The sequence below is a fragment of the Salmo trutta genome, chromosome 34 (assembly GCF_901001165.1).
Source record: "Salmo trutta chromosome 34, fSalTru1.1, whole genome shotgun sequence".
Taxonomy (NCBI): Eukaryota; Metazoa; Chordata; class Actinopteri; order Salmoniformes; family Salmonidae; genus Salmo; species Salmo trutta.
The window spans coordinates 31,411,877-31,438,574 of NC_042990.1; the positions used below are offsets into that span (position 1 = coordinate 31,411,877).

At 44.7% G+C, this 26,698-nt stretch overlaps 1 pseudogene; it reads right to left on the reverse strand.

The window, feature by feature from the left end:
- The window catches only part of LOC115174021 (syndetin-like), a 274,337-nt pseudogene that overhangs the window by 178,495 nt on the left and 69,144 nt on the right, over positions 1 to 26,698 (reverse strand).

Consider the following 26,698-nt stretch of genomic DNA (forward strand, 5'->3'; position numbering starts at 1 on the left):
ACTGGACTTATTTCGTACAGATTTTGGAGAGAGTGAAACCTCTCACTTCGCCGTCTCTTCTCTGATCCTTCTATGTCCGAGTGGGAAAAAACAGGCGCAATGGTCATTGTAGCTAATTACCACATTTCTGCGACAAACTAGGTTGAATATTTGCTTAATATTTGCTACAACTCCCTTGCACCCAGTGTCTAACATAGTTCTTCATTTCTCTCGTGAATGATTTGATTTCTCTCTAGAGAAACGTCGCATTGGGCTCACAAAAAAACCAAACTAAATAGAATTCAAGTAATTGAACTGACGTCGGTCAATTAGTTGTTTAATAACCAAAGAAATGAAGAATGTCAGTTAATAGCTCAGCACGAACACATGGAGACAGGAAAGGAGCCATTGTCCATTTTGTTTGGAGTAACACAGCCTTCTCACAAATGATATTTCCTAACCCATTACCATGTCCTTCTCTGGTGAATGGCAACACCTTGAACACCTGCGTGTGGTGTAGTCTAAGTGCTTGAATTGCTTCGCGAACCTGCCATTTCTGACAAAGAACATTGCGTCAATACTTGATCTAGTCTTTATTGGTTGTTTCCTTCTTGCAGTTGTTGTTGTTCTTTCAATAGCTCTCTTAACTAAAAGTAACATTGGATAAAACTGAGAGCATCTGCTAAATAAGAAGTATTATTGCTGGTCCTGAACTGTGCCAACACATTAACGAGATGCTATGTTATTCCTTTACTGAGGTCTCTTTCAGGTCATCTCTAAAACAGAACACTTAGGATGAGTCTCAAGAGGACACGGCGCCCTTAGGGAGTGTTTGTGTTGTTGACCCTTAACAAATCGCTGCTAAAGCACTTCAGCCATGGTAGTGGCAGAGACAGGGCAGGCAGAGACTACAGCCATGGTAGTGGCAGAGACAGGGCAGGCAGAGACTACAGCCATGGTAGTGGCAGAGACAGGGCAGGCAGAGACTACAGCCATGGTAGTGGCAGAGACAGGGCAGGCAGAGACTACAGCCATGGTAGTGGCAGAGACAGGGCAGGCAGAGACTACAGCCATGGTAGTGGCAGAGACAGGGCAGGCAGAGACTTCAACCATGGTAGTGGCAGAGACAGGGCAGGCAGAGACTACAGCCATGGTAGTGGCAGAGACAGGGCAGGCAGAGACTTCAACCATGGTAGTGGCAGAGACAGGGCAGGCAGAGACTACAGCCATGGTAGTGGCAGAGACAGGGCAGGCAGAGACTACAGCCATGGTAGTGGCAGAGACAGGGCAGGCAGAGACTTCAACCATGGTAGTGGCAGAGACTAGAGCCATGGTAGCGGCATGTAATTCGTTTCGGTTAAAGAGGCAACATAATACAGACACCACTGAGTCTTAAGTTAAAGGCTGTCTTCTCTTGTCTGCGGTTTTAACCAAATCAGCATCCATGATTAGACCCACCTATTGCATAATTAACCATATTCGCTGACCTCTCTCAGAACCAACACTTTTAGAGTTCAAAAGTGTCATGGCAAAAGTGTGGTAGTTCAGACAGCTATACTATGGGTAACATCCGTGGAAGGCTATTTAGGGTATGAACTAAAGCTCTGGAATGGAGTGTCTGTTGAATCTGACAAAAATGGAGATGTCTATGTGAGAATATACACGGAGTATGCCAAACATTAGGAACACCTTCCTGATATTAAATTGCACCCCATTGCCCTCAGAACAGCCTCTATTTGTCAGGGCATGGACTTTATATGGTGTCGAAAGCGTTCCACAGGGAAGCTTGCCCATGTTGACGCCAATGCTTCTCACAGTTGTGCCAAGTTGACTGGATGTCCTTTGGGAGGTGGACCATTCTTGACACACACGGGAAACTGTTGCGTGTGACAAACCCAGCAGCATTGCAGTTCTTCACACAAACCGGTGCGCCTGGCACCTACTACTATACCCCGTTCAAAGGCACTTAAATCTTTGGTTTTGCACATTTCCCCCCAATGGCACATGTACACAATCCATTTACATTACATTTACATTTAAGTCATTTAGCAGACGCTCTTATCCAGAGCGACTTACAAATTGGTGCATTCACCTATAATATCCAGTAGAACAAACACTTTACAATAGTGCATCTAAATCCTTTAAAGGGGGGGGGTTAGAAGGATTACTTTATCCTATCCCAGGTATTCCTTAAAGAGGTGGGGTTTCAGGTGTCTCCGGAAGGTGGTGATTGACTCCGCTGTCCTGGCATCGTGAGGGAGATTGTTCCACCATTGGGGTGCCAGAGCGGCGAACAGTTTTGACTGGGCTGAGCGGGAACTGTGCTTCCTCAGAGGTAGGGAGGCGAGCAGGCCAGAGGTGGATGAACGCAGTGCCCTTGTTTGGGTGTAGGGCCTGATCAGAGCCTGAAGGTACGGAGGTGCCGTTCCCCTCACAGCTCCGTAGGCAAGCACCATGGTCTTGTAGCGGATGCGAGCTTCAACTGGAAGCCAGTGGAGAGAGCGGAGGAGTGGGGTGACGTGAGAGAACTTGGGAAGGTTGAACACCAGACGGGCTGCGGCGTTCTGGATGAGTTGTAGGGGTTTGATGGCACAGGCAGGGAGCCCAGCCAACAGCGAGTTGCAGTAATCCAGGCGGGAGATGACAAGTGCCTGGATTAGGACCTGCGCCGCTTCCTGTGTGAGGCAGGGTCGTACTCTGCGAATGTTGTAGAGCATGAACCTACAGGATCGGGTCACCGCCTTGATGTTAGTGGAGAACGACAGGGTGTTGTCCAGGATCACGCCAAGGTTCTTAGCACTCTGGGAGGAGGACACAAGGGAGTTGTCAACCGTGATGGCGAGATCATGGAACGGGCAGTCCTTCCCCGGGAGGAAGAGCAGCTCCGTCTTGCCGAGGTTCAGCTTGAGGTGGTGATCCGTCATCCACACTGATATGTCTGCCAGACATGCAGAGATGCGATTCGCCACCTGGTTGTCAGAAGGGGGAAAGGAGAAGATTAATTGTGTGTCGTCTGCATAGCAATGATAGGAGAGACCGTGTGAGGATATGACAGAGCCAAGTGACTTGGTGTATAGTGAGAATAGGAGAGGGCCTAGAACAGAGCCCTGGGGGACACCAGTGGTGAGAGCACGTGGTGCGGAGACAGCTTCTCGCCACGCCACCTGGTAGGAGCGACCTGTCAGGTAGGACGCAATCCAAGCGTGGGCCGCGCCGGAGATGCCCAGCTCGGAGAGGGTGGAGAGGAGGATCTGATGGTTCACAGTATCAAAGGCAGCAGATAGGTCTAGAAGGATGAGAGCAGAGGAGAGAGAGTTAGCTTTAGCAGTGCGGAGAGCCTCCGTGACACAGAGAAGAGCAGTCTCAGTTGAATGCCCAGTCTTGAAACCTGACTGATTAGGATCGAGAAGGTCGTTCTGAGAGAGATAGCAGGAGAGCTGGCCAAGGACGGCACGTTCAAGAGTTTTGGAGAGAAAAGAAAGAAGGGATACTGGTCTGTAGTTGTTGACATCGGAGGGATCGAGTGTAGGTTTTTTCAGAAGGGGTGCAACTCTCGCTCTCTTGAAGACGGAAGGGACGTAGCCAGCGGTCAAGGATGAGTTGATGAGCGAGGTGAGGTAGGGGAGAAGGTCTCCGGAAATGGTCTGGAGAAGAGAGGAGGGGATAGGGTCAAGTGGGCAGGTTGTTGGGCGGCCGGCCGTCACAAGACGCGAGATTTCATCTGGAGAGAGAGGGGAGAAAGAGGTCAAAGCACAGGGTAGGGCAGTGTGAGCAGGACCAGCGGTGTCGCTTGACTTAGCAAACGAGGATCGGATGTCGTCAACCTTCTTTTCAAAATGGTTGACGAAGTCATCCGCAGTGAGGGAGGAGGGGGGGGAGGGGGAGGAGGATTCAGGAGGGAGGAGAAGGTAGCAAAAAGCTTCCTAGGGTTAGAGGCAGATGCTTGGAATTTAGAGTGGTAGAAAGTGGCTTTAGCAGCAGAGACAGAAGAGGAAAATGTAGAGAGGAGGGAGTGAAAGGATGCGAGGTCCGCAGGGAGGCGAGTTTTCCTCCATTTCCGCTCGGCTGCCCGGAGCCCTGTTCTGTGAGCTCGCAGTGAGTCGTCGAGCCACGGAGCAGGAGGGGAGGACCGAGCCGGCCTGGAGGATAGGGGACAGAGAAAATCAAAGGATGCAGAGAGGGAGGAGAGGAGGGTTGAGGAGGCAAAATCAGGAGATAGGTTGGAGAAGGTTTGAGCAGAGGGAAGAGATGATAGGATGGAAGAGGAGAGAGTAGCAGGAGAGAGAGAGCGAAGGTTGGGACGGCGCAATACCATCCGAGTAGGGGCAGAGTGAGAAGTTTTTGATGAGAGCGAGAGGGAAAAGGATACAAGGTAGTGGTCGGAGACTTGGAGAGGAGTTGCAATGAGATTAGTGGAAGAACAGCATCTAGTAAAGATGAGGTCAAGCGTATTGCCTGCCTTGTGAGTAGGGGGGGAAGGTGAGAGGGTGAGGTCAAAAGAGGAGAGGAGTGGAAAGAAGGAGGCAGAGAGGAATGAGTCGAAGGTAGACGTGGGGAGGTTAAAGTCACCCAGAACTGTGAGAGGTGAGCCATCCTCAGGGAAGGAACTTATCAAGGCGTCAAGCTCATTGATGAACTCTCCAAGGGAACCTGGAGGGCGATAAATGATGAGGATGTTAAGCTTGAAAGGGCTGGTAACTGTGACAGCATGGAATTCAAATGAGGAGATAGACAGATGGGTCAGGGGAGAAAGAGAGAATGTCCACTTGGGAGAGATGAGGATTCCAGTGCCACCACCCCGCTGGCTCGATGCTCTAGGGGTATGCGAGAACACGTGGCCAGACGAGGAGAGAGCAGTAGGAGTAGCAGTGTTATCTGTGGTGATCCATGTTTCCGTCAGCGCCAGGAAGTCTAGGGACTGGAGGGTAGCATAGGCTGAGATGAACTCGGCCTTGTTGGCCGCAGACCGGCAGTTCCAGAGGCTGCCGGAGACCTGGAACTCCACGTGGGTCGTGCGCGCTGGGACCACCAGGTTAGAGTGGCAGCGGCCACGCGGTGTGAAGCGTTTGTATGGCCTGTGCAGAGTGGAGAGAACCGGGATCGACAGACACATAGTTGACAAGCTACAGAAGAGGCTACGCTAATGCAAAGGAGATTGGAATGACAAGTGGACTACACGTCTCGAATGTTCAGAAAGTTAAGCTTACGTTGCAGAAAATCTATTGACTAAAATGACGAAAATGATACAGTACTGCTGGCTGGTGGAGTAGGCTAGCTAGCAGTGGCTGCGTTGTTGACTTTGTTTGACCGTGTAGCTGGCTAGGTGTAGCTGGCTAGGTGACCTCGATAGTTTCAGTACTACACCTTGTCATGATACAAAAGCAACTTTGTAGCTAGCTAACATAACACTAATCAAGACGTTCCTTTGTAATGTATTTTAGTTTCTACAGTGTTACTAGTTGGCTGGGTTAGGAAAAATGGCGTCGCGGGGGACGGCAAATCCATGTCTTAATTGTCTCAAGGCTTAAAAACCCTTCTTTAACCTGTCTCCTCCCCTTCATCTACACTGATTGAAGTGGATTTAACAAGTGACATCAATATGGGATCATAGCTTTCACCTGGATTCACCTGGTTGGTCTATGTCATGGAAAGAGCAGTAGACTCAGTGTATGTCACGGCTGCAGATGTCAGAACACATAACACGAGACAGTTGTGTTCTATTACATGACAAGGCCATTGTGATGTGTGTGAGGAACAGCTTGGACACGTCACGTCAGGGCTTTAGGCTGTCTGTGAGACAGCTGACTAGCAGGCTGCCTGACTAGAAAGCCTCATGTTGGAGTCACAGCACAGCAGAGGTCAGGGGACAGGGCCGGGGAAGGACAGGAGAGAGAGGGGTGACAGGGGCAGGGGTGAGGGGGGTGACGCTGCAAATTGCCAGTTCATCAATATCCATCACCCCAATGCCTCGACCTCAACTCTGGAAAATTAAACATTTAATCGGTGGGTACCAGGTATGGTTAAGAGAGGGGTGGAAGGAGAATCTGCAGTGAGCCTGTCATGGCATTTTGAGCTGGCAGGCACCCAAGCCCGGAGACGTTTGCCCTCAACTAGCCAGAGCACCCCAGTGGGGGGAGAGGAGGAGGGCAGCCCCACTGAGCTCTGGAGCTCTCGAGCATCCCTGTCATGTCTATTGATCCCTGCTGCACTCCAGATCTCCAGGCCCTAACCTGTGTGTCAGCAAAATTGGTGGGATCGAGCCGGTAGGTTTGTAGTTCATAGGCTACACCACAAATGGCACTCTGTTCCATTTATAGTGCACTACTTTTGACCAGGGCAAATAGAGACTCCAAGAGTATGTGGACACCCATTCAAATTAGTGTATTCGGCTATTTCAGCCAAACCTGTTGATGACAAGTAAATACAAATCGAGCACACAGCCATGCAATCTCCATAAACAAACATTGGAAGTAGAATGGCCCGTACTGAAGAGCTCAGTTACTTTCAAAGTGGCACCGTCATAGGATGCCACCTTCCAACAAGTCAGTTTGTCAAATCTCTGCCCTGATAGGGCTGTCCCGGTCAACTGTAAGTGCTGTTATTGTCAAGTGCAAACGTCTAGGAGAAACAAATCGCCACTACTGAGTTCCAACCTGCCTCTGGAAGCAATGCCAGCACAAGACCTGTTCGTCGGGAGCTTCACGAAATGGGTTTCCATGGCCGAGCAGCCGCACACAAGCCTAAGATCACCATGCGCAATGCCAAGCGTCAGCTGGAGTGGTGTAAAGCTCGCCGCAATTGGACTCTGGAGCAGTGGAAACATGTTCTCTGGAGTGATGAATCATGTTTCACCATCTGACAGTCTGATGGACGAATCTGGGTTTGGCGGATGCCAGGAGAATGCAACCTGCCCGAATGCATATTGCCAACAGTAAAGTTTGGTGGAGGAATAATAATGGTCTGGGGCTGTTTTTCATGGTTCTGGCTAGCCCCCTTAGTTCCAGTGAAGGGAAATCTTAATGCCACACCATACAATGACATTCTAGACGATTCTGTGCTTCCAACTTTCTGGCAACAGTTTGGGGAAGGCCCTTTTCTGTTTCAGCATGACAATGCCCCGATGCACAAAGCGAGGTCCATACAGAAATGGTTTGTCAAGATTGGTGTGGAAGAACTTAACTGTCTTGCACAGAGCCCTGACCTCAACCCCATCGAACACCTTTGGGATGAATTGGAACGATGACTGCGAGCCAGGCCTAATCGCCCAACATCAGTGCCCGACCACACAAATGCTTTTGTGACTGAATGGACACCAGTCTCCGCAAGAGCTAGTGGAAAGCCTTCCCAGAAGACTGGAGGCTGTTATAACAGCAAAGGGGAGACCAACTCCATATTAATGCCAATGATTTCGGAATGAGATATTCGACAAGCAGGTGTCCACATGCTTTTGGTATATCCTGCATTCCCAAATAACATTACAACACCGCTCTTCAAAAAGCACCCTGGTCAAAAGAAGTGCGCTATACAGGGAATAAGGTGCCATTTGGCACTCACACATAGTCTTTAGAAGAATTGAATGTCCAGGCAGCCTCACACCGGCTATCCGTTCCGTGGTCTTCAGCAGTTCAGTGGATGACAGGGAAATGCCAGCTCTGACATGCATGGCTGTACTCAATAGACAAAAGGGACGCTGCTCCCTCTCTCCAAGCCACGGCAACGTGGTAGAGCACTGCTCCCTCTCTCCAAGCCACGACAACGTGGTAGAGCACTGCTCCCTCTCTCCAAGCCACGGCAACATGGTAGAGCACTGCTCCCTCTCTCCAAGCCACGGCAACGTGGTAGAGCACTGCCCCCTCTCTCCAAGCCACGGCAACGTGGTAGATCACTGCTCCCTCTCTCCAAGCCACGGCAACGTGGTATTGCACTGCTCCCTCTCTCCAAGCCACGACAACGTGGTAGAGCACTGTTCCCTCTCTCCAAGCCACGGCAACGTGGTAGAGCACTGCTCCCTCTCTCCAAGCCACGGCAACGTGGTAGAGCACTGCTCCCTCTCTCCAAGCCACGGCAACGTAGTAGAGCACTGCTCCCTCTCTCCAAGCCACGACAACGTGGTAGAGCACTGCTCCCTCTCTCCAAGCCACGGCAACGTGGTAGAGCACTGCTCCCTCTCTCCAAGCCACGCCAACGTGGTAGAGCACTGCTCCCTCTCTCCAAGCCACGGAAACGTGGTAGAGCACTGCTCCCTCTCTCCAAGCCACGGCAACGTGGTAGAGCACTGAAAATTATGTAATGCCATTAGAAGCTTCTGATAGGCTAATTGACAGCATTTGAGTCAATTGGAGGTCTACCTGTGGATGTATTTCAAGGCCTACCTTCAAACGCAGTGCCTCTTTGCTTGACATGGGAAAATCAAAAGAAATCAGCCAAGACCTCAGAAAAAAAATTGTAGACCTCCACATATCTGGTTCAACTGCACATGGGGACAAAGATTGTACTTTTGGGAGAAATGTCCTCTGGTCTGATGAAACAAAAATAGAACTGTTTGGCCATAATAACCTTTGTTATCTTTGGAGGAAAAAGGGGGAGGCTTGCAAGCCGAAGAACACCATCCCAACTGTGAAGCACGGGGGTGGCAGCATCATGTTGTGGGGGTGCTTTGCTGCAGGAGGGACTGGTGCACTTCACAAAATAGATGGCATCATGAGGCAGGAAAATTATGTGGATATATTGAAGCAACATCTCAAGACATCAGTCAGGAAGTTAAAGCTTGGTCGCAAATGGGTCTTCCAAATAGACAATGACCCAAAGCATACTTCCAAAGTTGTGGCAAAATGGCTTAAGGACAACAAAGTCAAGGTATTGGAGTGGCCATCAAAAAGCCCTGACCTCAATCCTATAGAACATTTGTGGGCAGAACTGTGTATTTATTATTACGTGTTTTACTTTTTACATTTTTCTCTATGCATTGTAGGGAAAGGCCAGTAAGTATTTCACTGTTAGTCTTCAGCTGTTGTTTACAAAGTATGTGACAAACACAAGTTGATTGGATTTGATCAGTTGTGGCTAAAGCCTGCTCCCACATCCAGAGGCTTCTTCCAAACATATCCCTCCACTCAGAGGGGAGAGGGGGGAACAAGGGAAGGGAAAGGAGGGAGGAAATAGTTCTTTACTACTCCAGTCTGAGCTTGCACACCAGTCAAGATGACTGTTTGAACTAAAGGGGCTCTGCATTTTAAATCCCTCCTGAACACACACCTCTACAATGGAGGAACATTAACAAGAGCCAGAGAGAAAAGAAGGGGGGGGGTACAGAGCATAATAAACAGACTGGGGAAGGTGGCTTCCATGAGGAGAGAGTGAATTCCTCACACAGGCAGAGGAGTAGATATCTGGCTGAACAGATAGGGCTAGCTGAAGGCTGATAAGCTGAGAGACATGCCATGCAAGGCAATAACTAGAGGAGGGAAGGAAGGGAGCTCTGTAAATCGATGGCTGGCATTAAGGCAAGCATCAGCACAGATAGAGAGGGAGAGAGGGGGGAGGGGAGATCGAGAGAAAGAGTGAGAGACAGTGAGAGAGAGACAGTGAGAGTGAGAGTGAGAGAGAGAGAGAATGACAGAAAGAGGGGAATTAAAGAGAGAGAAACAAACAAACAGTAAAAATGTGTTCTGGCCACAAGACATATACAGCAAGGCACTCAGCAACCCTCCAACACTTCTCCCCTAACCCCCCTCCTCACGGGGGAAAGCCTACTGAAATAATGACAGGCCATTAAATAAGTCAGTGGCTTATTGATCCAGGCCAGTACCAGAGGTTGCATCCGATACCGTGCAACAGTTTTGTGTTCGAGACCCCCTAAAGCGAGACTGATTCAAGACCAAGACCGGAGAAAATTGAGTCCGAGTCAAGACCAAGATCGGAAGGGGGGGGGGGGGTGAGACCGAGTCAAGACCGGGAGGGGGACAAGGGGTCCAAGACCGAGACCGAGTCAAGACCAGAAAAATGCGAGTCCAATTCAAGACCATGACTGTAATTTAGTCAAATCACCAAAATTATAAGAGTTCTAAATGTCCAGTATTTCTGGGTTCATATTTCAGAACAACATGTGGATTCTTTAGACTTTCAGAATAGTGAATAAATGCATGCTGGGGGGAAAATAGGCACTCTCAAATTATTACTAACCCAAACACAGTGGGGAACAATGGGCCTTCTACGCCTTCAGAAAAGGACTAAGGATTTATAAAATAATTATAATGATAATTATATTATTATTTTCAATTATGTTTCTGATTTAATCTCTTCTGTTTTTGTTGGAAAGGAAAGGGTTAACACTGAAGATTTTTCTTTGCTGGTCTCTAAGGAGATAAATATAGCTAGCTAAGTCAGTAATTGGCTTGGCAATCATAACCTAGATAAAGGCCATTCAACTGTATTAGGGCAAAATTTGGAATGTGAAATCAACCAAACACACTGACTTAATGAGTGGGAACATTTTTACAAACATGTATGGAAATTTCTGCCTTCCTGAAGGCCAACAGGTCACGGCGCAATAGCGAGCAGTATTTCTCCCATTGTCTAGCTAGCTAGCTTTTGTTGTCGGCTAGTTTGCAGCGGCTGCAGCAGGTGTTATCAAAGAGGATGTTGTTGCTAATTTGTCAAAAATAACTTTCAACAAGAAGTTACATTTCAAATTATCATCATCTGGAGAGTGGAACTGTGTTATTTATTGTAGCACACTTGCTGTTGTTAGCCATCTCTTTGAAAATAACTTATATTGTTGCATTTAAAGTGGAATTGACAGCATTTAAAATCTGTTCGTATACACGCCCAGGAAGATTTTTTTATTTATTTTTATATTCTGACAAGCAACCCCTTAGATATGGTCATGTTCACCTTTTCATAAATTCTTAGTATACGTAATTCCCAAGCATTCTAAGAATTTATGAAAATTCTATAGCAATATAGAAGCCGTAGCAGAGCTGGTTAGGCGGTTTACATGTTATCTAGAGCGTTCTTGACAAACTACTTTTTTTGCCCATGTTTACTGACACTGGTCATATTGAGCAAGTGTTGCGCGTTCGACAATTCATCAGATGTGCTGCGCTGTGTCACACTCAAATTTGCGTGAACGCAAGAGCTATGCTAACTGTATAACAGTCGTTCAAGTTCTTACTAGCTTACCAAGTGACACTTGCATCTCTAACTGTGTATATCCACCAAAAAATTATATGAGTGGAAAAAGTCAGTCACTCACCCACTCCTCCAATGGCATGACATGATATGACGTCCACCTAGCTGCTAAGTTAGGCTCTGTTTTAAGCTTGCTACATAAATAGGTATGCTAGCCTCTTAGCCATGTTATGACTGAATTGTGATCATTGCCTTTGCTAGTTTGATTGTGTTGACATTCCCTGCCTTAGTTACTGTACATTCATCCGTTTTTGTCCAGAATATTGAGTCATTGAAACTGATACAGTGCATCCCGAATGGAGGGAGTAATAATGTACCAGGCCACCTGTGATTTACAACCTGATAGCAATATTCATAGGACTACCAAGAAATGTATTAGCGAATTATATTAATCATACATTGAACTGTATCCATCTATTGTGCCAACAACGTCTTAGTGTACGTCATGGAACGCTAAGTCAAATAGAATCCATTTTTAAAACTTCTTATAAATTTGCATTTGTAGCATAAACTGGGAATTTGATATTTTTGATGACATTATGATTGTCTGTTTGTTTCTGCAAAGTAGTAAAAACGTTGTCAGCTCCACTTTAAACTTTAAGTCACCGGTTACTTTATGAAATATTTTTTGCAATGGGAAGTAATAGTTGTACATTTCGATAGGGAAATGCTTAATGGTTGTGTTGTTGTATTCTTATGATTGGGATCTACTGGCTTATTATTTCAGAGTCTATGGACTGCTTATCCTTTAACATCATGCCGTGTGTGACTGCTGTCTTTCCATCAGCCCTACGCAGTTGTGTGGTGATGCCTGGAGAAGTGGGTATTCTTTAATATTGCCAAAACGTTCCCAAACGGCACGCCCAGCGAAGGAAAGGCACCTTGTGTGAAAAACCCTATGTTTTCCTAGGGTTTTTTATTAGCTTTCCTATCGATTTTTCATATTTTCAATCTCAAAATCACACCTTTTTTTATAGAAAAAAATATTTGATGGTCTAAGTCCACAACGATGCTTAAACCACATCAATCTGTTTGGGTTGGCCTGACAGGGCCTGGCAGGGCATGGCTCCCCAGTGGGTGGGCCTCTGTCCACCCAGGCCCATCCATGTCTTCGCCCCTGATGCAAACAGCACACGATGACAATTGTGCATCACAAATAGCCTACTAACCAACACTTGACTAAACATTTACCAATACCCACTGTTGCCTTAGTTAGCATTTACTGGTAGATATAAGTTGAAACAGCTTTCCTATCCTGCCGGTTACTGATGTCATTCTTCGGTGAGCTGCTCATTGCCAAAACCAGTTGAGAGCTGCAGACTCTTGCTGCCTGCAGATGATATTTCACTGAAACTAGGCTGTGTGCAGCGTGCATGTCAATATATTTAACGGTTTTGTGTAAGCTACTTTGCGTATGATTTACATGGCAATATGGCTTATACCTGCATATACCCTCCACTATACCACTGGCAATTTGTGTTTTACAAAAAGTGCACTTTCCTACATGAGTGCACTGGTATTACGGTTTCTGTCCTTTCAGAATCACTAACCTGTCACACTGAAGGCCTATTGGTTAACCACTGTACTAACCTGTCACACTGAAGGCCTATTGGTTAACCACTATACTAACTAGAGGTCGACCAATTATGATTTTCAACGCTGATACCGATTATTGGAGGACCAAAAAACTCAATACCGATTAATCGGCTATATATATATATATATATATATATATATATATATATATATATATATATATATAGTAATAATGACAATTACAACAATACTGAATGAACAATGAACACTTTTATTTTAACTTAATATAATACATCAATAAAATCAATTTAGTCTCAAATAAATAATGAAACATGTTCAATTTGGTTTAAATAATGCAAAAACAAAGTGTTGGAGAAGAAAGTAAAAGTGCAATATGTGCCATGTAAAAAAGCTAACGTTTATGTTCCTTGCTCAGAACATGAGAACATATGAAAGCTGGTGGTTCCTTTTAACATTCAATACTCCCAGGTAATACGTTTTAGGTTGGAGTTATTATAGGACTATTTCTCTCTATACCATTTGTATTTCATATACCTTTGACTATTGGATGTTGTAATAGGTACTTTAGTATTGCCAGCCTAATCTCGGGAGTTGATAGGCTTGAAGTCATAAACAGCGCAATGCTTTTACGCATTGGGAAGAGTTGCTGGCAAAAGCAGTAAAGTGCTGTTTGAATGAATGCTTATGAGCCTGCTGCTGCCTACCACCGCTCAGTCAGACTGCTCTATCAAATCATAGACTTAATTATAATATAATAACACACAGAAATAAGAGCCTTAGGTCATTAATATGGTCAAATCCGGAAACTATCATTTCGAAAACAAAACGTTTATTCTTTCAGTGAAATACGGAAGCGTTCCGTATTTTATCTAACAGGTGCCATCCATAAGTCTAAATTACATTGCACAACCTTCAAAGTTATGTCATAATTACGTAAAATTCTGTCAAATTAGTTCGCAACGAGCCAGGCGGCCCAAACTCTTGCATATACCCTGACTCTGCGTGCAATGAACGCAAGAGTAGTGACACAGTTACACTAGTTTAATATTGTCTGCTAACATGAATTTCTTTTAACTAAATATGGAGGTTTAAAAATATATACTTCTGTGTATTGATTTTAAGAAAGGCATTGATGTTTATGGTTAGGTACATTCGTGCAACGATTGTGATTTTTTCGCAAATACGCTTTTGTTAAATCATCCCGTTTGGCAAAGTCGGCTGTCTTTGTTAGGAAGAAATTGTCTTTACAGTTCGCAACGAGCCAGGTGGCCCAAACTGCTGCATATACCCTGACTCTGTTGCACAGAACGCAAGAGAAGTGACACAATTTCTCTAGTTAAAATAAATTAATGTTAGCAGGCAATATTAATTAAATATGCAGGTTTAAAAATATATACTTGTGTATTGATTTTAAGAAAGGTGTTGATGTTTATGGTTAGGTACATTGGTGCAACGACAGTGCTTTTTTCGTGAATGATCTTGTTAAATCATCCGTTTGGCGAAGTAGGCTATGATTCAATAATAAATTAACAGGCACCGCATCGATTATATGCAACGCAGGACAAGCTAGATAACTACATATGGTTGATGATATTACTAGTTTATCTAGTGATTATGTTAAGATTAATTGTTTTTTATAAGATACGTTTAATGCTAGCTAGCACCTTACCTTGGCTCCTTGCTGCACTCGCATAACAGGTAGTCAGCCTGCCACGCAGTCTCCTCGTGGAGTGCAATGTAATCGGCCATGATCGGTGACCAAAAATGCTGATTACCGATTGTTATAAAAACTTGAAATCGGCCCTAATTAATCGGCCATTCCGATTAATCGGTCGACCTCTAGTACTAACCTGTCACACTGAAGGCCTATTGGTTAACCACTGTACTAACCTGTCACACACTGAAGGCCTATTGGTTAACCACTGTACTAACCTGTCACACTGAAGGCCTATTGGTTAACCACTGTACTAACCTGTCACACTGAAGGCCTATTGGTTAACCACTGTACTAACCTGTCACACACTGAAGGCCTATTGGTTAACCACTGTACTAACCTGTCACACACTGAAGGCCTATTGGTTAACCACTGTACTAACCTGTCACACTGAAGGCCTATTGGTTAACCACTGTACTAACCTGTCACACACTGAAGGCCTATAGGTTTGCCACTGTGCAAACATGTTTATAACAGATATAAAGGCTGGATATTAATGTTTCAAAAAAGGAGCTTCGCCTGGTGAAGCGGTTTTATGGGCTGAATGAATAGAAGCTGATAATGAATTTTTTACTTCGCTGGTCAAGGGGAAATAATTATAAGTCCTTACTGTCTGAGACTGAGTCAAGACAGAGTACAAATGTATCCAATACCGAGACAAGACCAAGACACTCAATACGTGCCCCGAGACCGTTCTCGAGTACTACAACACTGCCATGCAACCTTGCTAAACACATAGCAGTCTGATGCTAATTCAAATACTGCTCTGCCTTTTCTTGCACGCCAACGCTCGCTGGAGAGGGGTGAGAGGCGGAGAGAGGTGCAGAGGAGTGTGACCCTGGGGAAACTTTGTCATTACGTGACATAATGGTTTTTCCCCAAGTCTGAACACGGACAGTGGCATTCAACCAAGACTCACTAACTCTCTCTCTCAAACATTACAAAACATTCATTGTAGTACATTATCAGACTAATGGTTTTGAAACCCACCATATGAGAAGGTTTAAACCCATTAGGAAATGTCCATTTACTTTCCTTAGGATACAAAAGTTTGTGATGAAGAAAGGGGTGGTGTTTTATTATGCATAGGTAAAAGGCCTGTAAAATAGATTTTGATAAAAACTTGCTACTTTAATCTGAGCACTTTCTGAGTAGCAGCCACAACCTTTTAAAGCATCAATGCCCCTCACAAACTATTCAGCCTGCTCTTACATTATTCAACACAAAGCAGTGAATGAACTCACTCACCAGATGAAACTTCATGTACATGAACTAGGTCCGAGGTAAGATGTCCCATAGGTACAGATCTAGGATCAGTTTCCCTTCCCCCAATCATAACCTTAAGCATTAAGTGTTCTAACACACACAAAAATAACTCCAATAAAATATATGAAAAAGAGAACCATTAGTGGAGGAAATGCAAAACTGACAAGATCAGCATCTAGGGGTAAATTCACTCTACACTACACCACATGAACTACCAACACTGTCTGAGTCTTTCAACTGACAAGAACAGCATCTAGGGGTAAATTCACTCTACACTACACCACATGAACTACCTACACTGTCTGAGTCTTTCAAGGTCAGTAGCATGTTTGATTCTAAAATGTGAAATGGGCCAATCCTTTGAGTGTCAAATCCATTACAGTACTGACATCAGAAGAAATAAGGCTAGGGTTTCTTAGCATACCTTGTGTTGTAGTGTTTGAATTTTTTATTTATTTTATTTTATTTCCCCTTTACAGTGAGGGAAAAAAGTATTTGATCCCCTGCTGATTTTGTACGTTTGCCCACTGACAAAGAAATGATCAGTCTATAATTTTAATGGTAGGTTTATTTGAACAGTGAGAGACAGAATAACATCAAAAAAATCCAGAAAAACGTATGTCAAAAATGTTATAAATTGATTTGCATTTTAATGAGGGAAATCACCACTACCACATATCTACTGTTGTGACACCTCTAGCACTGAGATGCAGTGCCTTAGACCACTGCGCCACTCGGGAGCACGAAACTATGTTATCGTGTGTGTGTATGCATGTGTCTGTGCTTATGTGTGTGTTGCTTCACAGTCCCCGCTGTTCCATAAGGTGTATTTTTACCTGCTTTTTAAATCTGATTCCACTGTTTGCATCAGTTACTTGATGTGGAATAGAGTTCCATGTAGTCATGGGTCTATGTAGTACTGTGCGCCTCCCATAGTCTGTTCTTGACTTGGAGACCGTGAAGAGACCTCTGGTGGCATGTCTTCTGGGGTATCCATGGGTGTCCGAGCTGTGCCCCAGTAGTTCAAATAGACAGCTCGGTGCATTCAACATGTCAATACCTCTCATAAATACAACTAGTGATGAAGTCAATCTCTCCTCCACTTTGAGGCAGGAGAGATTGACATGCACATTAGTCATATTAGCTCTCTGTGTACATCCAAGGGCCAGCCGTGCTGGCATGTTCTGAGCCAATTGCAATTTTGTGGCACCTGATCACATGACTGAACAGTAGTCCAGGTGCGACAAAACCAGGGCCTGTAGGACCTGCCTTGTTGATAGTGTTGTTAAGGTAGAGCAGCGCTTTATTATGGAAAGACTTCTCCCCATCTTAATTACTATTGTATCAATATGTTTTGACCATGACAGTTTACAATCCAGGGTTACTCTAAACAGTTTAGTCACCTCAACTTGCTAAATTTCCAAATTATTTATTACAAGATTTAGTTGAGGTTTAGTGAATGATTTGTCCCTACCACCCACTCCGAAACAACAAATGTCTCCAAACTTGATACTCATGCGCTGCTTATATATGCCAGTTAGACTCTACAACCCTTCTAAAGTGGATTAATGTGTTTAATTTTAAGAAGTTATTTGGCCACTTTAGTTGTGATACAAATCTTATCAAAACATATAGGCCTATGGGCTAGGCTACATGAGGTGTAGGCATTGTTTCTTATGCTGGGCATCATTCACAAGTGATAGGCTAATACTGTCACCCATCAGACTATTCTTGATTTAATCTTTACATATACCAAATAATATGTGTGAAATTTGTTTTGATTTAGAAAGGACCATTATCATGCACTTGTATCAAAACAGGGGCAGTGGGGAAAAATACATGTCCTCTATGCACTTAAATTGCGAATGGAGGACACTTTCCCCGTGGTTCCTTTTCATGCCAGGCAGGTAGACTATACGCCTGTTGTAAATATAAGCAATGTGCTTAATATTAGGAAAGTTGAGAAATAAATATAGTAGGTCTAGCCAATAGAAAGCTGATGGGATCCTCCTCTTTTTAGCAGAAGCCATCACTCTGTTTTCTCACGCAATTGCATTGCCTATAGAAATGTTCCGCAACATGAGATCATTGGCTCTCATGAAGTGTTTTATTAGATTTTTAATTACATTTATGTCAGACTGATTAGAGGGACAATAGAGTGCTGTGTACCAGGGAGTTTGGTAGGCTACTAATGACAAGCAGCAGGATCAGAGCTTAGAGAAGCCTAATTACCGCGACTAAACCTGTCACGTGGAATTTGACTGACTTCATGACTCGTGACCGCCGGTGTTGCGGTAATACGGTTACCACAACAGCCTAGTCACATGCAACGAATACAACTGCTGTAGACTTGCTTGCTTACGAGCCTTTTCCAATGATGCAGAGTTTAAAAATAAGATAAAACAATTATACAAAAGAAAGGAGATATACACAGGAAGTCTCAGCTCAATGTGGAGCTATATACAGGGACTACCAGATAAATGTATCACAATTCCAGGGGGTCAGAAGTTTACATACACTAAGCTGACTGTGCCTTTAAACCAGCTTGGAAAATTCCAGAAAATGATGTAATGGCTTTAGAAGCTTCTGATAGGCTAATTGACATAATGAGTCAATTGGAGGTCTACCTGTGACAAATTTCAAGGCTTACCTTCAAACTCAGTGCCTCTTTGCTTGACATCATTGGAAAATCAAAAGAAATCAGCCAAAATTGTAGACCTCCACAAGTCTGATTCATCCTTGGGAGCAATTTCCAAACACCTGAAGGTACCACGTTCATCTGTACAAACAATAGTATGCAAGTATAAACACCATAGGACCACGCAGCTGTCATAACGCTCAGGAAGGAGACGCGTTCTGTTTCCTAGAGATGAACGTACTTTGGTGCGAAAAGTGCAAATCAATCCCAGAACAACAGCAAAGGACCTTGTGAAGATGCTGGAGGAAACAGGTACAAAAGTATCGATATCCACAGTAAAACCAGTCCGATATTGACATAACCTGAAAGGCAGCTCAGCAAGGAAGAAGCCACTGCTCCAAAACCGCCATAAAAAAGCCAGACTACGGTTTGCAACTACACATGGGGACAAAGATCATTCTTTTCGGAGAAATGTCCTCTGGTCTGATGAAACAAAAAATAGAACTGTTTGACCATAATGACCATCGTTATGTTTGGAGGAAAAAGGGGGAGGCTTGCAAGCCGAAGAACACCATCCCAACTGTGAAGCACGTGGGTGGCAGCATCATGTTGTGGGGGTGCTTTGCTGCTGGAGGGACTGGTGCACTTCACAAAATAGATGGCATCATGAGGCAGGAAAAGTATGTGGATATATTGAAGCAACATCAAGACATCAGTCAGGAAGTTAAAGCTTGGTCGCAAATGGGTCTTCCAAATGGACAATGACCCAAAGCATACTTCCAAAGTTGTAAATAATATGTTTTTTATTTTTAATACATTTGCAAAAAAAAAAATCTAAAAACCTGTTTTCGCTTTGTCATCATATGGTATAATATGCAGTCAAAAGTTTGGACACACCTACTCATTCCAGGGTTTTCCTTTGTTTTTATTATTTTCTAAATTGGAGAATAATAGTGAAGACATCAAAGCTATGAAATAACACATATGGATCCATGTAGTAATCAAAAGTGTTAAAAAAATCTAAATATATTTTATATTTCAGATTCTTCAAAGTAGCCACCCATTGCCTTGATGACAGCTTTGCACACTCTTGGCATTTTCAGTGCTAGAGGCATCACTATAAAACAACCTGATTCGAATTCAGGCTGTATCACAATGTAACGGCCGTCGTCAGAATGAGACCAAGGTGCAGCGGAGGATGTGTTCATCTTAAATTAATTTATTCAAGAAAGAACACGTTAGACAAAAAACAAGAAACCGACAGCCAAACAGTACTGTCAGGTGCAAACACTAAACAGAAAACATTCACCCACAAACCCCAAAGGAAAAACAGGCTGCCTATGTATGACTCTCAATCAGCAACAACGATCTACACCTGTTCCTGATTGAGAGCCATACACGGCCGAAACAAAGAAAACCACCAACATAGAAAAAGAAACCTAAAACGCACACCCATGTCACACCCTGGCCTAACCAAAAATAGAGAACAAAAAAACCCTCTCTATGGCCAGGGCGTTACACACAACCGGCCATGATTGGGAGTACCATAGGGCAGTGCACAATTGGCACAGCGTCATCCGGGTTTGAACGGTGTAGGCCATCATTGTAAATAAGAATTTGTTCTTAAGTGACTTGCCTAGTTAAATAAAGGTTAAATTGAAAATAATAATATTTAAAATAAATATAAATAAAATAAACATATAAAATAAATACACACACACAGTTGAAGTCAGAAATGTACATAAACCTTATCCAAACACATTTAAACTCAGTTTCACAATTCCTGACATTTAATCCTAGTAGAAATTCCCTGTCTCAGGTCAGTTAGGATCACCACTTTATTTTAAGAATGTGAAATGTCAGAATAATAGGAGAGAATGATTTATTTCAGCTTTTCTTTCATCACGTTCCCAGTGGGTCAGAAGTTTACATGCACTCAATTAGTATTTGGAAGCATTGCCTTTGAATTGTTTAACTTGGGTCAAATTTAGCCTTCCACAAGCTTCCCACAATAAGCCATTTTGCCACAACTTTGGAAGTATGCTTTGGGTCATTGTCCATTTGGAAGACCCATTTGCGACCAAGCTTTAACTTCCTGACTGATGTCTTGAGATGTTGCTTCAATATATTCACATAATTTTCCTGCCTCATGATGCCATCTATTTTGTGAAGTGCACCAGTCCCTCCAGCAGAAAAGCACCCCCACAACATGATGTTGCCACCCCCGTGCTTCACAGTTGGGATGGTGTTCTTCGGCTTGCAAGCGTCCCCCTTTTTCCTCCAAACATAACAAAGGTCATTATGGCCAAACAGTTCTATTTTTGTTTCATCAGACCAGAGGACATTTCTCCAAAAAGTACTATCTTTGTCCCCATGTGCAGTTGAACCAGACTTGTGGAGGTCTACAATTTTTTTTATGAGGTCTTGGCTGATTTCTTTTGATTTTCCCATGATGTCAAGCAAAGAGGCACTGCGTTTGAAGGTAGGCCTTGAAATACATCCACAGGTACACCTCCAATTGACTCAAATGCTGTCAATTAGCCTATCAGAAGCTTCTAAAGCCATGACATAATTTTGGGGAATTTTCCAAGCTGTTTAAAGGGACAGTCAACTTAGTGTATGTAAACTTCTGACCCACTGGAATTGTGATACAGTAAATTATAAGTGAAATAATCTGTCTGTAAACAATTGTTGGAAACGTTACTTGTGTCATGCACAAAGTAGATGTCCTAACCGACCCTCCAAAACTATAGTTTGTTAACAAGAAGTTTGTGGAGTGGTTAAAAAACTACTTTTAATGACTCCAACCTAAGTGTATGTAAACTTCCGACTTCAACTGTATATACACACACAAAATAAAAATATATATATATAAAAAATATATATTTTATTTTGTATTTTTTGCAGACCCCCTGCAGTACGGCCCCAGGTTGAATATAAACTGATCTAAACCCATTACTTTAAACATGGGCTATAACTGAATATGAATCCTTTGTATATCAGTGTCTGACCTTACAAGCTACAGTATCTATTCAAATCTCCCTGACAGGAGCAGGCATGAGTCCAGGATGGTCTGCCATGACAAACGGGATTCAGGGATTCATGACGATCTGAATTTCCTCCTAGAGCTCCATCCGAACTCAGCCTCCTGTTTGACCTTTAGAGAACCCTTGTACATGCATTCTAGTGGTATGACTCTTACCTCCAGCATCTCACTGAGTCTAACATCAGTCCTTTGCTGTAAAACAACAAGGAGAACAGTTAAGCATGACCATCACTATCAAGACCCAAAACAAACATTGAAACTCAATTACAAAATATGTGCAACACCCCACAACTAAATTGTATGTTGCATGTCAATATCCTGTTGATATCTATGTGTCTGTATGAGGATTTAAAGCAACATGGTGACTTGGATAGTTACCAGGGTTTTGATGGTCCTCAGTGACTTCAGCAGCCCTGTGAGCAGCTGTCTCCTCCTTTGATTGGCTAGGAGCCCCAGGCTGGCCTCAGTGAAGTCCTCCTTGGAAACACTCAGCTGCCTGGAACCAGGAAGTGACAGACATTTACAATGCTGGCACAGTTCTGTTAAGAGTAATCTCAACATGAATCACAACACTGACTGACTCAATATCAAAGTCAGCGTGCACTGATTTCATACTGTACATGCAAACAGTGGGAATGAAATTGACTGTCATTTAATACATGCTAACAGGAATTTAACTCAATAATCCATTGTGGAAGAACAACAGCTTTAAGAGGGAGGGTGGGTGACATCAGAATGCTTACCTCCTATCGTTGGTGCAGATTACTGCAGCCAGCTGTAGGTTGGTTTGTAAGGACGTCACCCTCTCTAACTCCTGCAGAAAACAAGAGATCCATTCACACTCAGCGACCAATCACAATTCAGACAACACAAGTTACACTTTATTTAACAGTCCACTCATTCACATGGTAAAATGTGACGGTACAGAAGATACCTATAGCTGGAATAGGACTTTGTATAATAAAGGGTTACTGTAACTTTTAATGTCAGCCCACACAGTTGAATTGTCTCTCATCCACTCCAGTTTCCTGTGAGCCCCATCTTTCACCCTAATGGGGTGAAACAGAGAGAGAATTATTCCCCCACACAAAGTATGAAATGTTATTCTGTTCCTCTAGAGTACCCAACTGAATGAAAGAAACAAATGGAAGGATTATGTAATGGAATGAGGAAATGAGTGCTTTGGTTTTACTTGGAAAAGGCTGAACCAACAACGACCTCTCAAAGAATGAACATGCCCTCAGCCACCGGAGGATTCACAGATCTTTTTTGAAAAGCCAGCTGTCATCGCCTTGAGGTGGGAGCACACGCCAACTGACCTTATCTCAGGGTGGAAGTGGAGTCGTCGACCGACCCCAATAAAGAGGTAGCATTCAGAGAAAGACATAACACTGTCACGTTAAAAACAACTATTTGGTGAGGGAATACGAGGTGGAAAATTGATTCAGATCGGTAGATGAAGAGATAAACAGAGAGCGGGCTCTTATGTCAGAACAGATGTCTAAACAAACAAACCCATTCAAACTAGATGGAGAATGGCCTCCTGACCGGCTTGATCAGTTGACATTAGGATTGTGCAATGTCAACCTTTATCCTATCATGTAACCATAAAACATTGTTATATACGATGCTATCGCCATCTATTAGCCTACCCCAAAAAAACTCAGCTAAAATGACAGTTGGGCTATAGCGTGAAATCGAATGCAACTGGACGAATCATGATTGTCACGTCTGTTTGAAGGTTTTGACCAAAATGCAGCGTGTTCGTAGTTCCACATTTATTAAACGTGAAACTGAATGCAATACACTTAAATACACAAAAACAACAAACCGTGACGCAGAGAGGACAACACACTACTCAAAAGATAATAACCCACAAACAACGAGAAAAAACCCTACTTAAATATGATCTCTAATCAGAGGCAATGAGGATCAGCTGCCTCCAATTAGAGATCAACCCCAAACAATCCCAACATAGAAATAGAAAACATAAAACAACCCAAAACACCCCCTGTCACGCCCTGCCCTACTCTAGAAAATGACATCTTACTAGGGTCAGGACGTGACAGTACCACACCCCCCCCAAAGGTGCAGACTCCGAATGTAAACAAAAAAAACAACCACAAAACACAAAGGGAGGGTAGGGTGGGTGACTAATGTCTATGGCGGCTTCTCTGGTTCCGGGGGTAGTATCCCCACCGCCTGCTGATCCCCCCGCTTCTGTATGTCCGGAGGAAAAAGACCATGGATCATCGCCGGAGGCTTCGGACCGCCAATCGCCGCTGAAGACACTGGGCTGCAGACCGCCGCTGAAGGCTCTGGACTAGGGATGCGCACTGGAGGTCCGATGCGTGGGACTGGCATAGGTGGCGCCAGACTGGTAACACGCACCTCAGGTCGAGTGCGGGGAGCAGGAACAGGACACCCCAGACTGGGCAGGCGCCCTGGAGGCCTGATGCGTGGAGCTGGCATAGGAGGCGCCAGACTAGTAACACACACCTCAGGGCGAGTGCGGGGAGCAGGCACAGGACATACTGGGCTATGGAGGCGCACTGGAGGGAGAGTGCGGAGAGCAGGAATCGGTCTCACCGGACTGGGGAGGCGCATTAAGGGCCGAGTGCTCACAGCAGGCACTGGCTGTACCGGGTTATGGCTGCACACTGAAAGGAGAGTGTGAGGAGCAGGCACAGGCTGTACTGGACTATGGAGGCGCACTGGAGGGAGAGTGCGAGGAGCAGGCACAGGACGTACTGGGCCGCGGATGCGCACTGGAGGTCTGGAGCGTATAGCTTGCACAACCCGCCCTGGCTGGATGCTCACCTCAGCTCGACAACTGCAGGGTGCGGGTACAGATCGCACCGGCCTGTGAATGCGCCCTGACGACACAGTGCGCATCACCGCACAACACGGTGCCTGCCCCGACACTTGCTCCCCACAGTAAGCACGGGGAGTTGGCTCAGGTCTCCACCCTGACTCTGCCAAACTTCCCATGTGCCCCCCCCCCAAAAAAACCTTTTGGGAAAAGCCTCTCGTGCTTCCTTCGTTGCGTTGCCTGTTGATCTCATCGCTGTACTTCCCTCTCTGCTTCCACCTGTTCCCATGGGAGGCGATCCATTCCGGCCTGGATTTCCTCCCACGTCCAGGTTCCTTTTCCCTCCAGTATGTCCTCCCATGTCCATTTCTCCTGCTGCTCCATTCCACGCTGCTTGGTCCTTTTATGGTGGGTTATTCTGTCACGTCTGTTTGAAGGTTTTGACCAAAATGCAGCGTGTTCGTAGTTCCACATATTTATTAAACGTGAAACTGAATGCAATACACTTAAATACTTGAATATACAAAAACAACAAACCGTGACGCACAGAGGACAACACACTACTCAAAACAACAACGAGAAAAAACCCTACTTAAATATGATCTCTAATCAGAGGCAATGAGGATCAGCTGCCTCCAATTAGAGATCAACCCCAAACAATCCCAACATAGAAATAGAAAACTAGGACTTAAACATAGAAATAGAAATCATAGAACAACCCAAAACACCCCCTGTCACGCCCTGCTCTACTCTACTATATCATGATGAAAGATAATGTTGTTGAAAGCCTGGACAGATGATAAGTTCAGGCAAATATTTTCTAATAGTCCTTTCTGGTGGAGGAGCTTTAGCATGGAGCAGGTGTGTGTGTGTGTGTGTGTGTGTGTGTGTGTGTGTGTGTGTGTGTGTGTGTGTGTGTGTGTGTGTGTGTGTGTGTGTGTGTGTATGTGTGATGCGCTGTGATCGAACAGTGACTGTCTGATAAGGAACGGGCTGTCTTACCGTAGTGACATCATGGGCTGGAAAGAAGCACTCCACCATCTTAACAACTGGATAATAATTGCTTTACTTGCCTCAAAATCATAAAACATTTGTATCTATCATAAAGTTGTGATTGAGAATTGCCTAGACTGTATAGACTTTCATTGTTGTTATTTTTGAAAACACCTTGGTAGGAAATAATTATTTGGGAAATAATCGACTGTTGCTAACTGTAAGTTATTTTAAAGCTAAGGCCAATAGGAGGAATGAGGACAGGTTATTGGCCATTTGGTTTTCAACCTCGTTTGGAAGGATTTTCCTGGCCTGCACGGATTATATCCTTCTTTATAAACTTAAACTTGTAATTTGATTTTTCTATCTCTGTCACGTCCTGACCGTAGAGAGCTCACATTTTTCTATGGTAGAGTAGGTCAGGGCGTGACTGGGGGGGGGGGGGGGGGGGGGGGTTTGTCTAGTTTATTTATTTATATGTTTGGTTCTAGTTTATTTTTTCTATGTTGTGTTTTTGTCTAGTTTAAGAGATTATTTTGAGTTAGTGCATGTTGTACCTCTTCGTCACGTTTACATTTTTTTTTATATAGTTTATTGTATGTATTGCATAGTTTCACATATAAATAAAGATGTGGAACGATACGCACGCTGCGCCTTGGTCTCATTCATAAGACATCCGTGACAATCTCCACTCTGTCTGGCCTATGTTCCTCTACTGCATTCAGTATCACATATTTGTTGAAATAGGCTATATCAAATAGGAATAGGCACATAAATTACTCGGAAAGTCACTTCTGTGCTGCTCTGCTGCCCTGCTGTGCACTGTCCTACTGTCCTGCTGTCCTGCTGCCCTACTGTCCTGCTGTGTGCTGCTCTGCTGCGTGCTGCTCTGCTGCGTGCTGCCCTGCTGTGTACTGCCCTGCTGTCCTGCTGTCCTGCTGCCCTACTGTCCTGCTGTCCTGCTGCCCTGCTGTGTGCTGCCCTGCTGTGTACTGCCCTGCTGTGTACTGTCCTACTGTCCTGCTGTCCTGCTGCTCTGCTGCGTGCTGCCCTGCTGCGTGCTGCCCTGCTGTGCACTGTCCTACTGTCCTGCTGTGCACTGTCCTACTGTCCTGCTGTGTGCTGCCCTGCTATGCACTGTCCTACTGTCCTGCTGTCCTGCTGCGTGCTGCCCTGCTGTGCACTGTCCTACTGTCCTGCTGCCCTACTGCCCTGCTGTGCACTGTCCTACTGTCCTGCTGCCCTACTGCCCTGCTGTGCACTGTCCTACTGTCCTGCTGTCCTGCTGTCCTGCTGCGTGCTGCCCTGCTGTGCACTGTCCTACTGTCCTGCTGCCCTGCTGTGCACTGTCCTACTGTCCTGCTGTCCTGCTGTCCTACTGTCCTGCTGTCCTGCTGCCCTGCTGTGTGCTGCCCTGCTGTGTACTGCCCTGCTGTCCTGCTGTGTGCTGCCCTGCTGTGTGCTGCCCTGCTGTGTACTGCGAGACTCCGTTCTTTACTGAGG